This window comes from Lynx canadensis, chromosome A1 (assembly GCF_007474595.2).
Source record: "Lynx canadensis isolate LIC74 chromosome A1, mLynCan4.pri.v2, whole genome shotgun sequence".
NCBI lineage: Eukaryota > Metazoa > Chordata > Mammalia > Carnivora > Felidae > Lynx > Lynx canadensis.
In genome coordinates this window covers 187,182,745-187,199,048 of record NC_044303.2, presented here as the reverse complement: position 1 = coordinate 187,199,048, position 16,304 = coordinate 187,182,745, and the positions used below count along the sequence as shown (strand labels likewise).

General features: G+C 34.5%; 1 protein-coding gene and 1 non-coding gene across 3 annotated transcripts in view; both read right to left on the bottom strand.

Annotated features, from left to right (window-relative positions):
- The window catches only part of GABRB2 (gamma-aminobutyric acid type A receptor subunit beta2), a 238,274-nt gene that overhangs the window by 202,739 nt on the left and 19,231 nt on the right, over window positions 1–16,304 (bottom strand). The gene's annotated exons all lie outside the window — the stretch shown is intronic.
- On the bottom strand, window positions 3,999–4,081 carry TRNAQ-UUG. The gene has a single exon. It is a non-coding gene; the product is annotated as a tRNA-Gln (tRNA).

Here is a 16,304-nt window from a genome sequence, read left to right as displayed (position 1 = left end):
CTATTCTGTGAGAGGCACTATGTTAAAATATTTATAGATGCAAACTAACTCACTCTCACAAAAACCTTAGGTAACTACATATGTTGTCTATTAATACATATATTCCACAAACATTCATTAAGAACCTATATTGTGCAAAGATGTTCTAGGCACCAGAGACATACAAACTAGATGTCAAGTTCTTAGTTCTTTTAAAGCTTGCACTCTACACGGGGAGATAGCTGATGAAGACCAAACTAACATGGGTAACAATATTGTCCCATGTCCCATGTCCCCCATTTTATAGATAAGGCTTGAGAGACGGTGGCTGGAACTGAATCCAATTTCTCTGACCCAAAATGCAGAATCCCTGACTATTGCAGGATCATGCCAAAAAGCATACCATACTCTTTATTCCTTAAGACAATACCCCTCCTTTCAAGTTGTCACTTTAGCAAGTAGAGGGACATTAAAACAAACTATAATAAGTAACTTTTAATTAAATTTATAATAAAGAAAATAAACTTCCCAGGTTTCTAAAGAGAACATAAGACTGAGCCTATGGTTTCAATGAGGAGATAATTATGCAGAAACTTGAAAGATGTACTTAGTAGGTAAAAGAATAAATGCACAGTGTCTTGCCTGGACACGTATTCATAACAGTGTAGACCAAATTATTCTCTTCTTCTTAACTGGCTTCACACTTCATATTGACAATCATCTTTGTACATGACCACAGAATCACCAAGTTTTATGCTAATATCATAAAAATAAGGCATGGAAATCTGTAAACCACCATTGTATAAGTAAGGCAGAATTAACTGGCCAGAACCTAATTTCTTCTAAGCTATTCTCTTTGGAGAAGCTTTGTGGCTCCTTCCTAAACTAGCAATACTTAACTCCATTACAGGTAGCTATATAAAGAAATGAGGCAACACTACATAAATGGGGTTCCAGATCTCTCTTATTTCATTCACTCTGCATTAGTCTCAAAACAATAGAAGCAAAATAAAGCATGTACAATTCACTCTTTGATTAAAGGGCATCAACAACCAATACAATATCAGATAAAAGCATATATTAAAAGGAATTAGCTGAGTGAACTTCAATGACTTCCATCCATTCCAATGATTTTCAGGATAAAACAGCTTTCCAGTAATATTTCTACGCATGCTTTTTCTCATTTTGTACACTACCATCTAGCAATATCAATGTATATGTCCCTGAATATCACACTCAGTTTTATTACTTTGTAAATTTGGCATAGGCTGTTTCTTTTGCCTGAAAAGCCTTTATCCCATTTTTTTTTCATGAGGAAAATCAGCTTGGGCATCACATTTTCTAAAAAGTCTTCTCTGACGGGGCGCCTAGGTGGCTCAGTGGGTTAAGGGTCTAACACTTGATTTCAGCTCAGGTCATGATCTCATGGTTAGTGGGATTGAGCCCTGCATTATGCTTCATGCTGACAGCATGGGAACCTGCTTAGGATTCTCTCTCTGCCTTTCTCACTGCCTCTCTCCTGCTCACGCTTTCTCTCTCTAATAAATAAATATTAAAAACAAAGTCTTCTCTGACATCCTTAGAGAGTGAATCACTCTCCTTAGAATCAGTTCTATCTTAAACATTGATTACTGCACTCATAGCACAGGATTGCATCTTGTTTACATGTCTATCCTTTTGACTCTGCCTATTCCTCAATCCTCACTTCCTGTTATCTCCTTCCATGTGTCACAGTCAAGACATCACACCGAATACAGTATGCAAACAAAGCAAACAGGACAAACACTGACATTATGCAACCAGATCAGCTCTAATGGATGAATATAAAGCCCTCCTCTATACCCCACTGCCAAAGTCCTAGGAAGACTGCTATCACCTTTGCTTAGCCTTTTGCATTACTTCCTAATGACCTTCCAGCCTCTGGTTTCATTCCCTTTAATCCTGTCTTCACATTTTGACCACCATGATCTTTCTTTCAAAGCTAATTATTACTCCTTAAGATCTGGCTTGACTTTCACCTTCTCAGAAAATTCTTTTTTCACATAAATGAAAAGAATAAAATTTTCCCACTAATCTCTTTAAAAACTTTTATTTTATTACATAGTATTTGTGAATTTTAGTAACTTAAGCCTGGATTTCTATTCTAGCCTAGAGGATAATGTGGAGGGTTTTTTTTTTCTTGCATATCTATCAGTGTATCCAAACAATCCAATGGTATGTCTACCACTTAGACTTCATTAAAAAAAAAAAAAAAAGCATTATGGAAAGAAGGCAACGAGAAAGAAAAATTCATTTTTATGACAATTTGAGTATTCTGAAGTTTTATTAGTCATCTTCCATTATACTTCTTTGGTTTTTAAGGGTATATCCATAATTGTTAGAGGCTTGCAACCATATTCTTTCCATACCATAGTAGTCAGGATAAGAATAATCAGGTTATGGTAACAAGCATGATGCTATCAGTATTTTGACTGCGTGTAGACATACAGATATCTTACCATACCATAGTTAGCTTCACAGTAAAACAAAAGGGCTTGTCCACAATTATTGAGAAAGTAGCAACCTCACATTCATACTAAATACGTGAGTGATTATAGTGCTATTGTGGAATAGATTTGGTCTGATGGCAGAGATTCTACATCAGAAAGGAAGGTAGGGGGAACTTAAAGACACAGATCAATACGTTTAGAAAATCTTGCTCTTTTCTTACATAAAATGAATTATATATGTATGAAATGATTTTATTTTACATACCAATTTCAGACTATAGAATACACAGTCTTTGGAAAAACTTTAAAAATACTAAGTATAAAAATTGAAACATTCATAATCCCAACCATCCAGTTATGTATTACATAAGCTATTCTTACTAACCTACTAATTAAAACAAAACTGACAAACCAGCGATTACTTCAGTTAAAAAGAAAAGTGACATGGGCGCCTGGGTGGCGCAGTCGGTTAAGCGTCCGACTTCAGCCAGGTCACGATCTCACGGTCCGTGAGTTCGAGCCCCGCGTCAGGCTCTGGGCTGATGGCTCGGAGCCTGGAGCCTGGAGCCTGTTTCTGATTCTGTGTCTCCCTCTCTCTCTGCCCCTCCCCCGTTCATGCTCTGTCTCTCTCTGTCCCAAAAATAAATAAACGTTGAAAAAAAAAAAAATTAAAAGAAAAGTGACAGATTCAAGCAAAGTCACAAATGCAAAATAAATTTTAGTATAAGAGATATATGCAAACACTATTTTTAGCATATGTTTTTTACATATTCATTTTGAAAAATTGATGATTAACATCACCAAACAAAACAAATTAAATTTCAAACAGGATTTTATAGTAACATCCTAGGGTTTAGATAAATCTCTACTAGTCTCATCTGTAACATGTATCCACAGATCTCTACTAAAACTATCAATGGAAAGAAATTGCAACAACAAACAGTGGAAACGCTAAGTACAGTGAAGCTGGACATGACCTATACATTACCAAAATTTGGCTTCTTCATCATTTGATTGCTTTTTCAAAGACAAATTCATTTTAAAGTCACAATTTTGGCTCAATTTCATCTGGAGCAAGAAAGCAAATATTTTTCATATAGTTATACTCTTCCCATGCCAAAAATATTAGCCAAGAGTGATTTCATTCCAGAACTTTATAATCACAGTTCCCCACAGCACAGTGATGTGCTCATCACTGGACACTTTTGCTTAAACAGTTGCAAATGTGTTTGCTGATTATCTAACCAGAGTTTTGGAAACTCTTCCTTCAACTCTTCCCAATTCCTCTCATCCTTCACCACAAGCTTAAATGCAACTTCTTTAAAAGTCCCTCCATCCCTAAGGTACTTTCCCATCAAACCTATCACATCCATATTCTGTTTATTTCATGCACAGAATGTGTAATATTCTTTTTTAATGTTTATTTATGTTTGAGAGAAAGAAAGAGACAGAATGTGAGCAGGGGAGGGGCAGAGAGAAAGGGAGACACAGAATCTGAGGCAGGCTCCCGCCTCTGAGCTGTCAGCACAGAGCCCAATGCGGGGCTTGAACCCACAAATCGCGATCACAACCTGAGCCAAAGTCAGATGCTCAACCAACTGAGCCACCCAGGCACCCCAGAATGTGTAATATCTTATTTGTATGTTCACTTTATTACTATCTCCCATAGAAGAAGCACATGAAATGAAAGATCTGGTCTGTTTCATTCATCTTTTATCTCCTTAATACGAAATACTTATAGAAAAGTGCCTGTCCTAAAGTGAATGCTTAAAGAGTATTTGAATAAATAAATGAAAACAAGAAAGAGAAAGGAAATTCTCTTGCCTTCCCTTTATCATTAAAGTATATACACTTTTAATGGAGTCATTCTTACAAGTTATATTGCCCCCGAATGGTCCTCAGTGGGCATGAGAAATGATGTGCACTGATTATGAACTTTAACAGAATAATGGCCTTTAAACAATTCTACAGTGCTGAGGTCTCCCAGATACCCCAGCTAAGATTGATGTCCACATACTACTCTGAATTCCAATTATCTCATACCTTAGGCTTGAATTTTGAGCCAAACTTGTCTTCTTCATTTATAAGATGTGTGAGTTTAGAAGATTGTTTACTTTTTCCAATCTCTAGTTTCTTCACATTAAATATACCTTAGTCTCATAATTGTTAATTTCTTTTAATTAAGGAAATGTATATGATCTTAAAGCCTTACCAAAGCAAGTGCTCATTAAGGAGGAGCTCTAATAACTGTATTAGTCAGGGTCAAGTTGACACATAAAATTAACTACCAAAATACTACTGATCCATATTTGTCAATGCTGCTATACATAATAGTATTCTATTCATTTAGATCAGTTAATTTCAACTGCTCCTGAGTTCACTTGAAATATGGTTTACCTAAGGAAAAGGACCGTGTTAGGCAAAATAAACTCAGTCTATAAAGTCAACTTCTTTGAGAGTCATCACATTTTTTCATTACAGATATCTCTATAATCAGTTCTACATGAAAATCTTCAACAGATTTCTCTGAAACTGTATTTAACTTTTCGACTAAATGTGCATGGAAAGGAAATTAAAATGCAAAAAAAATCAAAAGCAAAAGAAATTTTTGTCTTCAGCAATAATGAGTTTATTATTGGAAAATATGTACCACTCCACCCAGAAGACAATTTGCAAAACACAGCTTTTTAATTTAGAAAATGAATGAAGTGCATACAAGTATAGCTGTGAGAAACTCAATTTTACTAGGTATTTTCCTGTTTTTATTTTTTCTAAGCAGCTTAATTACCTAAACAAAATATTTAAGTTCTGGTATGCTTCACATATCCCATTAATTCCACACTAGGTTTAAGTTCCTTTAAACGTCACTGATTTTTAATTACCATGCAAATGCATTAAGTAAGCTTCTTAGAGTTAAAGGTTAGAAGCACATGCTAGAGAACTGATAAAGGAATTCCCCGCTTTCCTGTTAATAACAACAAAATTATGAGTTCCTACTCTGTAGCTATAATTCTTTAAGATGATTTCCAATACACTAGAAATGTAATTCTCAATTAGCTTCAAAAAACCCATCAGCATATTTGTTTTATAGGTAACAAAACATGTTTAGCCTCAGTTTATGGACTCATCAACAAGTACCAAAAACCTCCATTATAATTCAGGTGGAACAAAAGAACGAACAGCTTGCCACACTAGAAAGGTGGCATGAGGAAGTCTGTATAACTAACTTGGCATTTGCTCTATTCCATGGTAGCTTTTCTGCCTACTACTATTTCATACAGGTTTGTCAAGAGGCAGCTGCTATAGAAAACATGCACAGACTTTGGATTTTCCTTTGCAAGACTTTGAGCCTTGACCCTAGCATTTGCTACTTGAATGATCAAGTGCATTGTATTTATCTCTCATTCGTACTTTCCTTATCTGCAATCATTAGCATAACATGCATATAATAAGACTTAAATGAGTTAAAGCTCTTTTATTGTTGTTGACCAATCTTAACCTTTTGCCATTTATATTGTTTAATACTTTTGCTAACATTTATTGAGTGTTTAGTATATGCCAGAAACTGTACTAAGGGCTTTATCCGAGTCTTTTACTTAATCCTCACAACTGTGTGAAGTAAATATTATTATCCCTGCTTTGCATGACTTCCAAAGCCCTCTTCTTAACCACTATGGGTACCATGGTTTCCACAAAAGACGTATGATTTCATCACAGCAACCAGAGGTAATCATTTCTGTGTCCAAATGATGGAGGAGGAAAGTGAAGATACCATGAAGCCTCCTCACACATACATATAATTAATAAGGGACCACTAAACTTGAACTCAGCTATTTTATTTATATTTAAGAGCAATGCTATTTCTGATATGCCACATGCTTCTTTTATATGTGCTTCGGGGTGGGGGCGCCTGGGTGGCTCAGGTGGTAAAGCGACCGACTTTGGCTCAGGCCATGATCTCATAGTTAGTGGGTTCGAGCCCCATGTCAGGCTCTGTGCTGACAGCTCAGAGCCTGGAGCCTGCTTCAGACTGTGTCTCTCTTTTCTCTGCCCCTCCCCCACTCATGCTCTCTTAAAAATAAACATTAAAAAAAACTGTATATGTGTTTCAGGGTGTGCAAAGTAAGAAAAGATCTGATTCTTGTCTTTGAGGAAGATTTAATATAATGGACTTTATGTATACAGCACATTTCAGGGAATGTTCTTACTAAGAAATTGCAAACTTCCATATTTTCTTTTTGTTCAATCCATGTTCAAATCATCAAAACAAAAGGCACAATGGACTGTTACCAATAGCCTAGGCAACAAAGATAAAAATGAAGCTCTGACCCAGGGAACTGAAAAACATTACATTCAGCTCTATTATTTCCCAGTCTTTGACATGTCTCTACTTTTGTTTCCAGCAATAATGTACACTTGACATAAGGGAACATTTCATCTCATCTTACTTAGGCTTTTGTCTCACCTTTTTTTGTGTATAAAACAGTACCATTTTTGTTTTCAGATATTTTGCTAGGCTCTTCTCTGTGACTGAATATGGAGGGTCTGACAATTCCTAATATGAATATATAATTAACAGGACAGAAACTGGCATGTTGGGAGATATTATATGAAATGTTATTAGATGTTTATCCCCAACTTTTCATGAATACAGCTGTGATGGAGGTAGAATTAGGACAAGATAAATAATATCAGGTATATGCGGATATCATTATGGTGTCCTTGAGAGGAATAAAAGCTTCCTTCTTCCATCTCTCCTGGAGTTAGATTATTGATTGTGATGAAAGATCTCACCTCATTCTGGAGAAGTAATATGGTCATACCTGACAAAGGTAACACAAAATACCTCAATCTGATAGGATGTATTAACACTGGATCGTTATGGCTTTGATAAACTTAGATTTGACTTTCTGAGAATAAATTTGTGCAGCAAAGGGTGAGGTCATTAAAGAAAGAATATGAGTTAGATTTAAAAGGTTTAACTTCCATCTTGACTTATAAATATGGTGGATAACCACTGTGTTCCCCAGCGACTTTGGCTGAAGTCCACTGGGGCAATATATGGTTGCCCCACATACCTTTGTATGCCACTAATACTCATTCTCATTGTGGCCCGGAAGAAAACTTAGAGGACAAGCTAATGTAAACTGCCTCTCCAGATACCTGTGTAATTTGGCTGGACATTAAAACAGTTGCAACAACCCACTAACTGCATTACTCTAAACTCAGGCTGCACAAAATGGGTCATAGTAAGTCATAGAATGGTGTGCTGGTGCCACAAGAACTGTTTAAAGGGTGGAATCTAGTGAACACACCTTACCTAAATTTTGTTAAAAAGGAGGACAGTGTAACTGAAATAACCCACAGATGACAAAATAAAACTGAAAGTTTCTGATTTGTTCATGAGAGAACACTGAGGTACATTTGAACTAAAGAGGTTAGCCAATCCTTCCTTTTGCACCACATTGGAAAAGCTTATTATTTTCTAACTATTCCCTATAAAATAAAAAGTATGAACAAAAAGAATTCCTTTGAAAAAATAAGTTCTTGATCTAGAAAAATTCCAACGTTGTAAACAATGAGTTAAAAGGAAAATGAAGACAAAGTTCTAATCCATTCTAGAAAGGGGGCTGCATACAGACATCTGTAGTAGTAGAAATTACCATCCCTTACTAAAACTTAGCTGAGAAACAGGAGTTGGGATAGACTTCACATTATTTTAATGGTCAATTAAAGTCTTACGGATTTCCCTAACTTTTGCAACAGTTTATAGTAAAAAGTACATTTGATTTCAAAAACTGAAATTATATTTATTACCATCTATAATCCTACCATAAAAGTCCTTTATAGGTAATGCTACTTGACTATAAAATTGTTCTTGATTATTGAAGAGCACAACATTCATAAACACTGCATCCCACAGAAGCCAAAGATTTCTAACACTTGCTTGAAATAAACCCACATAACAGAGAGATGCTCTGATTCATGTGGGGCAATAATAAAAAAGACACTGATAAAGTCATTGGGTATTTTGAGAAGACATCTTAAAGCATACACATTATTTTCAAATCTAAGAATATATTACAAATCATAATTTATAAATGAAATCAGAATTATTTGTGCCATACCTATAACACAAGCTATTGACCTAAACTCCACGATCAGATTTTAGATTGTAAAAGAATTTACTAACACTTGAAACAAATCACTGTGAAAAGCAGTAGTGGTTGTTTCTTAGGCATCAAGCTAAAACCAACTACCTTTGAATTTTATAAGGTTAATAAAGAACAGTATGTAGCTTCAGGGCAGAATTTATGAAGTGGTAATGAACATGTTCAGATGGCCATTCAGAGTCTGTAAAAAAGGTTAAGTTTGGATGTTAAGTTATTTTGAAAACCACTGTGCCCTTTAACACATACCAGAAAAGAGATGAATAGGCAGGTCAGAGGTTGCCTTCTGGAGACCATGAGCCATAGCATAACACTGTAAAAAGAGACTGGAAATTGATCCATGCACACATATAGACTCACAGAGTTTGTTCACCGTATGTTCATGTCAATTATCTTGCAATCCAAAACTAGTTTCTTCAAATACAGTGATAATATATGGCCTACACTAAGGCATCACCCTTAGATGATGAACTAAAATGTTCACACCCATTAATTTATATGGGAGACTTATGAAGCTCTCTTCTATGTACCTACCCTTCTGAAAATCATTCTACCACTGGGTAGCCACCCAGTCTCTACTAATGAAGGAAAAAAATCAATGAAGCCTCATGATGAAACCTTTAGGATTCAACAAAGTAGTTACAATAAAAAGTTTTCATATTAGGGGAATTGACTATATTAAAGAGTTTTGCTACATGTAAGTCTCATCAAAGATTGACATATTAATGAAATAAAGCAAAAGACTATCAATAGATGGTTTGAAATTACCAAAGAAAATTCAGAAAGAAACTAAAAATAATATCTCAATTTTATGAAACAAAAAACAATTTCAAGTGAAAGTGAGGAAAGATGAAATTCTGCAAGTCATTCTGTAGTTTTTGTTTTTAAATCTATAAAGCTTATGATTTACAATTTAAGTCTATGAAATCTATCCAATGAGCAAAGCAAGGTCGAGGTATAACAGATAATACATTTGATTATTTAAATGGCATCTAACACCATGATCATATTTTCTTTTATAGCTCTTTTCCAGTGTGGTTTTCCCCTCTTTAGTCAATGTTGATGTCAGATTTTGCATTAAAATGGAGCATAAAATGAACCATTGCTACTTGTTTTTAGGATCATTTACCACCAAGTGAATTATAAAGCATTAAAAGTAAGAGAAGTTCTTAAAAACTTAAAAAAAAAATAATAACCACACCTTCTACCTGGCCATGAGGTTATGTGAGTTGTATAAATAGGAAATATTACTCTGGCTGCCTCTAGTATGTAGGGAGGAGTGGCATATAAAGGACTCTAGATGTCAGAGTCCTTGTCTTGTGTCATTTATAACCTTGAATATTTACCTGATACTCAGCTCTTTCATCATAAAATAGAGATCTGAGTTGGATGAACTGCAAGATGCCTTTCTGCTTTCCTAATTTTTATTTTTATGGTTGAATTTATCAAAGAACAAATCTTTATGCAATATGTTTTACAAAATGAAAAAAAAATTACTTATGTTAACCTATTCAAATTCTTAATATTCATTTCCTGGCTGCCCATTGTTTCATCTCTTTTACATAATTTCTTTCGGCATAGTGTCCCTTTTGACATAATGTGATAGCCAGCATTCATATGTATCAAAGTCAATTTTTAACGAATGCCTTCTTTGCACAGGAAGTATCCTAAAAACATTAAAGAAATTATATTTCATCTTCAATAAACTCCCAAAAGAGATTTACTTCATTGTGCAAATGAAGAAATTGAGGTTCAGAAATTAAGCAAACTGCCTAAATTCACACATATTTGATATGTTAATGCAGTCTGTCTGTTTCCAGACCATGTACCATGAAACCAGTTTTCAAGAATGCATATATCCTATGACAGTTGGTACCCTGACTATCCCAGCACAGAAGCCCTGTTGTTTTGGTATGGGCCCTAGCACCATGGAAAAGCATATCTGCCTTTCTGAAATGAACAAAAAAGGAGAATGGCTAAACTTCTCATCACAGCTTGCCCCATTAGATCTCAATGATCAGTAAAACTTTCCAAATAATCAATTACTGCTGTAATACACTGCTTCAGAAAACAGGTAGAGCAAGTAATATTTACTGATTTTGGGGGGTTGTCTGTAGGAGGTCTATTTGTTGGCTGTAACTTGGAACATCCATGATTCATGACGCTTGATTAACTGTGCCAATCTTTCAAATGTAGACAAATCTCATGGGGACAGACAAGCTGAAGGAACATTGGTTTTAGTGGTTTCTTGAGATTACCCAAGGCATTAAAATGAAATGATGCTTAGCAAACCCAAGCTGCTCCTTTTGCATTAACTATTAGGTTTATTGGCTCTTTAAAGGAATGTATTTGGTGTTTGTTCCAAGTACTTTATCCATGGTCACCAATACCTCTATCACTCTTTTTTAAGATTTAAAAAAAAAAAAATCTTTCTCTCAATCACATTTCCATTAACTTGCTTCCTGAATTAGAAAATAGAATATTAGATCTGAGTTTGTAACATCAAGATTCTAGTTCAAATTCTACCATTTAGTTAATCATATCTAAGTATTACTGTCTCTGGAGTTTATTTTTGAAAAAACTAAGAGAGGGAGGCAGAAAAGAAGAGTGGAAGACAAGAAAGGAGGATTGGAGGCAGGATAAGGAGGAAAAAAATAGAAACACCTTGTTGTTTATCTCCCAGGAATGGTAGGAGAATCAAATGAAATAGATGATATTAACGTACTTTTAAGATCCTCAAATGTGATAAAAATGTTACTACTGGTATTACCATTGTTGGAGGTATTTACCTTCAACTAGGAAATAGCCTTGGTAGCATGTAATAAAATTATATATATATATATATATATATATAGTGTGTGTATATATATGATATATATAATTATATATACATGTATATATAGCCATGATGCATGTTGAAAGACCATCTCTAAACCAAACTATTGTGGTTGATACACATATACATTATATATGTATATATGTGTATATATATATAGATATATACACATACATACATATATATGTATATATGTGTATATATATGATATATAATTATATATACATGTATATATAGCCATGATGCATGTTGAAAGACCATCTCTAAACCAAACTATTGTGGTTGAGATCTGAGCAACCCTATGATAACAAATTAGTTTTCTGTCTTGGCAAAGCACTAAATCAAACTTTGAAGGTAGGAAGGGACGTGTATTCTGAACATTTGTATTTTATTTTAATAGTTTTTCGTGCTCTGAGAATGACCTTGGCAATGTCTTCCAAGTGAATCAGAGAAGACAGTTATCCTTCTAGCCTTACTAAACTGTACAATCAGTTCTTTTATTTTTCCATCACAGAAAGCAAATAGTAGCTATAAAACTACGTTGTAGGGCATCTGCACTTCCCAAGATGAAATCTTATGCTATTTCCAATAAGAAGGGTGTTTTCCTTATACGAACCTTGGATCTTTATCTGTTGAACATAAAGCTCTAGTTAGTCTCATATATTTAATAGCCCCCCTAGGTATTATCACACATTTAAGATGAGACACATTTGATTCAGAAAGAAAATTACTTTTAGAAAGAGAGTAGAGCTGTATCTTACTTGCATTTAACTTCTCAATAAAATTCTTTTCACAAGTATGAACAAATATTAGCATCTAGAAGTATTAGCATCTAACAATTTCATAGCAGACTCCTGCAGACAGAACACCTTGAGAGGATTATACCCTAAAGCTCTACAGAATTAGCAAAGTGCTTATTCTGCAAAACAACTGCAAAATATTCCATTAGAAAGAGGAACACTTTCTGATAAACAACACAACTACTGTTTGTCAGCTTTTTTCTGGCCTAATAAGCAAAGCTGTCTTTTTTTTTTTTCATAGTTCTTTCCAACTTTGGTTGCAAATCTTTAAGAATTTAGAATTAAAAAAAAACTGGGTTTTTTTTACTCAAAGATTTTCAGGATTTCAGAACTGGAAGGTTATATCAATCTAGTCATTTTTCATTACCTTCATCCCCACCTGTCCCCACACCACACACAAAAATGTAACTATAGTCCAGAGGGGGGATAAAATGACATACTTGATATGACACACTAGTGTGTAGGTGAATCGTACTGAGAATTTAGGTCTCCTGAATACTAGCCTAATGCCCTAGGATTCCTTTCCAGCACATAGCTTCTTTGACCATCAAATGACCATGTGCTTTTCAAGATACCATTACCCTTGATATGGTGTCCATTCTGCATAAAACTGAAATCATGAATGTGTCAGCGGGCTTGTGGCATCAACCAAAATTAAATTTGTATGTATATAATGTTATTAATAGATATAATTTATTGAGATTTATATGTGCAAAGAACTTTACTAAGCCTTGTATGTATATTAAATCATTTAATTTTTAGAATACTCTTTTGAGGCTGATACTATCAATATTCCTATTCTATAGATGAGAAAAGTGATGATTTAAGGAATTAGGTTATTTGGACCATATTACATAGCTAATAAGAAAAGTCAAAATTCCACAGCCCAGATCTTCAACTACTATGAAATGCTACCAATGTTTATAAAACTGTCAAAGAAAAACATACTCTTAGAAATTTTCATAAGCAAACCTGCCTTTATAAGTTTTAAGAAAGAAAACTATTTCTTGTAGTTGGAGACATAACTACCAAATGTATTTAGTTGTAATCAAGCAATAAAAAACAGATTGTCTCATTCTGTTCTTTAAATACATTTCAACCAATTTCAAAGACATTCAACATTAACAAAGACTTTCAAGGATTGAGGTTTAAACTTTATTTATCTGGTAGGCTTAGTTCATTGTTGACTTCCTTACTACTCTTACATCTGAAATATTATGGCATATTTATTAGCTGTTAAGTCACAACAATTATACCTCATTTTATGTACAATCTGGTACTCCTGCTTTGTTCTGCTCTTAGGTTTACTTTTTTAATCCTAGCCATAAATTCTAGTCCACAAACTTCAGAAAGGAATGAGGACTGTCTAAAGATGTCAAGTTGGGAACCATTCCTTAAATTCTGAGTACTCTGTTGTCACCAGCACTGATATGTAGACCCTTAACATAACTGTATGACCACTGTGAGAGCTCTGTACAATGACTTCTAGAACAAATTATGAAAATCAACCAAAATATCCTTGAATAAAAATTGAAGACTGAAGGTAAGCAATGATAAAAACTTCTGAACCAAACTATGGTTTTGTTGCGCTATAACTTCTTAAGAGAAAGCACTAATAAAAGGGATTATATGTTATTCTACCACTAGCTTAACTCATTTCTTATGTAACTTCCATGAGTCAGACCTTTTTTAAGCTAGATCTGCCAGTAGTTAAAATAGTCAAAAAAACAGACATGGTCCTGACCTCATGAAGCACAGTCTAATGGGTTATGGGATCATTTCTCAGTAGAGAGAAACTGTTAAGGACTATGAGTAGAAAAGATTTTCTTGATTCTAATTCTTACATTAATCAATATATTAACAAGGAGCATCCATACATTTTTAGGCCATACAAATTCACAACTTACTACAAAGCAAACCTGAACATAAGTACTATAACTTTTTTTATAAACAATATTAAAAAGCAAATCTAAGAATAATTAATATGAAACAAAAAGCTTCACATTATTTTCTATAATTCTCCCAATTTTAATACAAAGGTTATTTTCCTTTTTTAAAAAAAAATGTTTATTATTTTGGGGATCCTGGGTGGCTCAGTCAGTTAAGCATCCAACTCTTGATTTCAGTTCAGATCATGATCTCCTGGTTCATAAGTGTGATCCCCGCACCAGGATCTACACTGATAGTGTTGAGTCTGCTTGGGATTTTCTCTCTCTCCCTCTGTCTCTGCCCCTCCCCATTACTCACTCTCTCACACTCCCAAAAAGAAATTATTTATATATTATTAAATAAATTGTTTATTTTTGAGAGCGTGAGAGAGCACACACACAGGGGCTGGGGAGGGGCAGAGAGGGGCAGGGGGGATGGAGGTTCTGACAGCAGACAGCCAGATGTGAGGCTTGAACTCATGAAACATGAGATCATGACCTGAGAAGTCTTTCGCTTAACCTGACTGAGCACCCAGGAGCCACAAGATGTTTTCCTTTTTATGCTTTCCATAATCTTAATTAGCAAAAATATACTTCTTCATTAAATCACATTTTCAATACTTCTTATTTAATTTGAACCATCTCTCATTTAAGTAAAGTTGAAACAGATACGTAAGCAAGAACAATAGATATGCAATTTCACATGCTCTGTCTTCTATTGGTTTATATCCAGAGTACTTATATTCATACCATACTTATTGTTCTGAAACAGGAGTCATAAAATTTTTTCTGTGATGACCAAAGAGTAAATATTTTGGATTTTGTAGGCCATATTGTCTCTGTTGTAACTACTCAACTCTGCATTTAAAATGCAAAAGCAGGGGCACCTGGGTGGCTCAGTGGGTTGAGCACACAGGCCACGATCTCATTATCATGGGATCAAGCTCTGCATCAGGCTCCACGCTGAGTGTGGAGCCTGCTTGGGATTCTCTCTCTCTCTCTCTCTCTCTCTCTCTCTCTCTCTTCTCTCCCTCTCTCTCTCTCTCTCTCTCTCTCTTTCTCTCCCTCTCTCTCTCTCTCTCTCTCTCAAAATAAACATTAAAAACAAATAAATTGCAACAGCAGGTATCGATAATATCTAACCAAATGGGCATTGGTGCATTCCAATAAAAGTTTATTTATAAAATAGGCAAGTATAGGCCCTTCCTCTAAAATATCAATAATCTTTTGGCCAAAACTAGCTGAATAAAGATGAGCATGATTATCAAAGCATGTCTCACTAAAGTCCAGTTTAAAAAATAAAAATTTCTACAATATATCTTTGAAGATAAATTTTATCATTATCTTTTAGAATGGACAATAAATCTATAGACAATTAAGAATCGGATTCCTTTTAATTGTGCTAGTAAGTTTTCTATTTATATTAGTACTGTACCTGTATTTTTTATGAAAATAAACAGAACCAAAACACATTTGTCAAAAGATCAAGCCTTACTTGATACATCAGTCAGAAGCCTAAATTCACTGATGTGTAACACATCAATATTTTAATATTAAAAACATCCATCTAATACACACACACACACACACACACACACACACACACTTGCAAAACAGCATGGAATTCTACCCTTACTTTAGTTTTCCTTTATTTACAAGAAACACATTTTCCTGTCCAAGGATATATAGTCTTTTCAAACTGATGTATGTGGCATTGCTATTTCACATGATATCCCCATCTATAATGCAGCTAACTTAAATTTACCAACATCAAATAATTCAACGTGAAGGTTAGAAGTTCTTATTTAAACAGAAAAAAAGTTATACTCTATTTATGTATGTATGTGTGGGTATCTATGTATGTGACAGCCAAATACCATATGCTATTGACAATGCTGGACTAATTTGTAGAAAGTCTTCCTCCATCTGTGCTTTTGCTTTTTCTTAAAGGCACTTCTGACTTAACCAATACAAAAGTTACAACTCAACCAAGGAGACACTATAATTCCCTAAAATGTATATGGTATTCTATGTTTTCCCTAAAATTTAACATAGTAATCTCTAACTTCATGCACAACTAAACTATTCTTAGCTGAAGGATT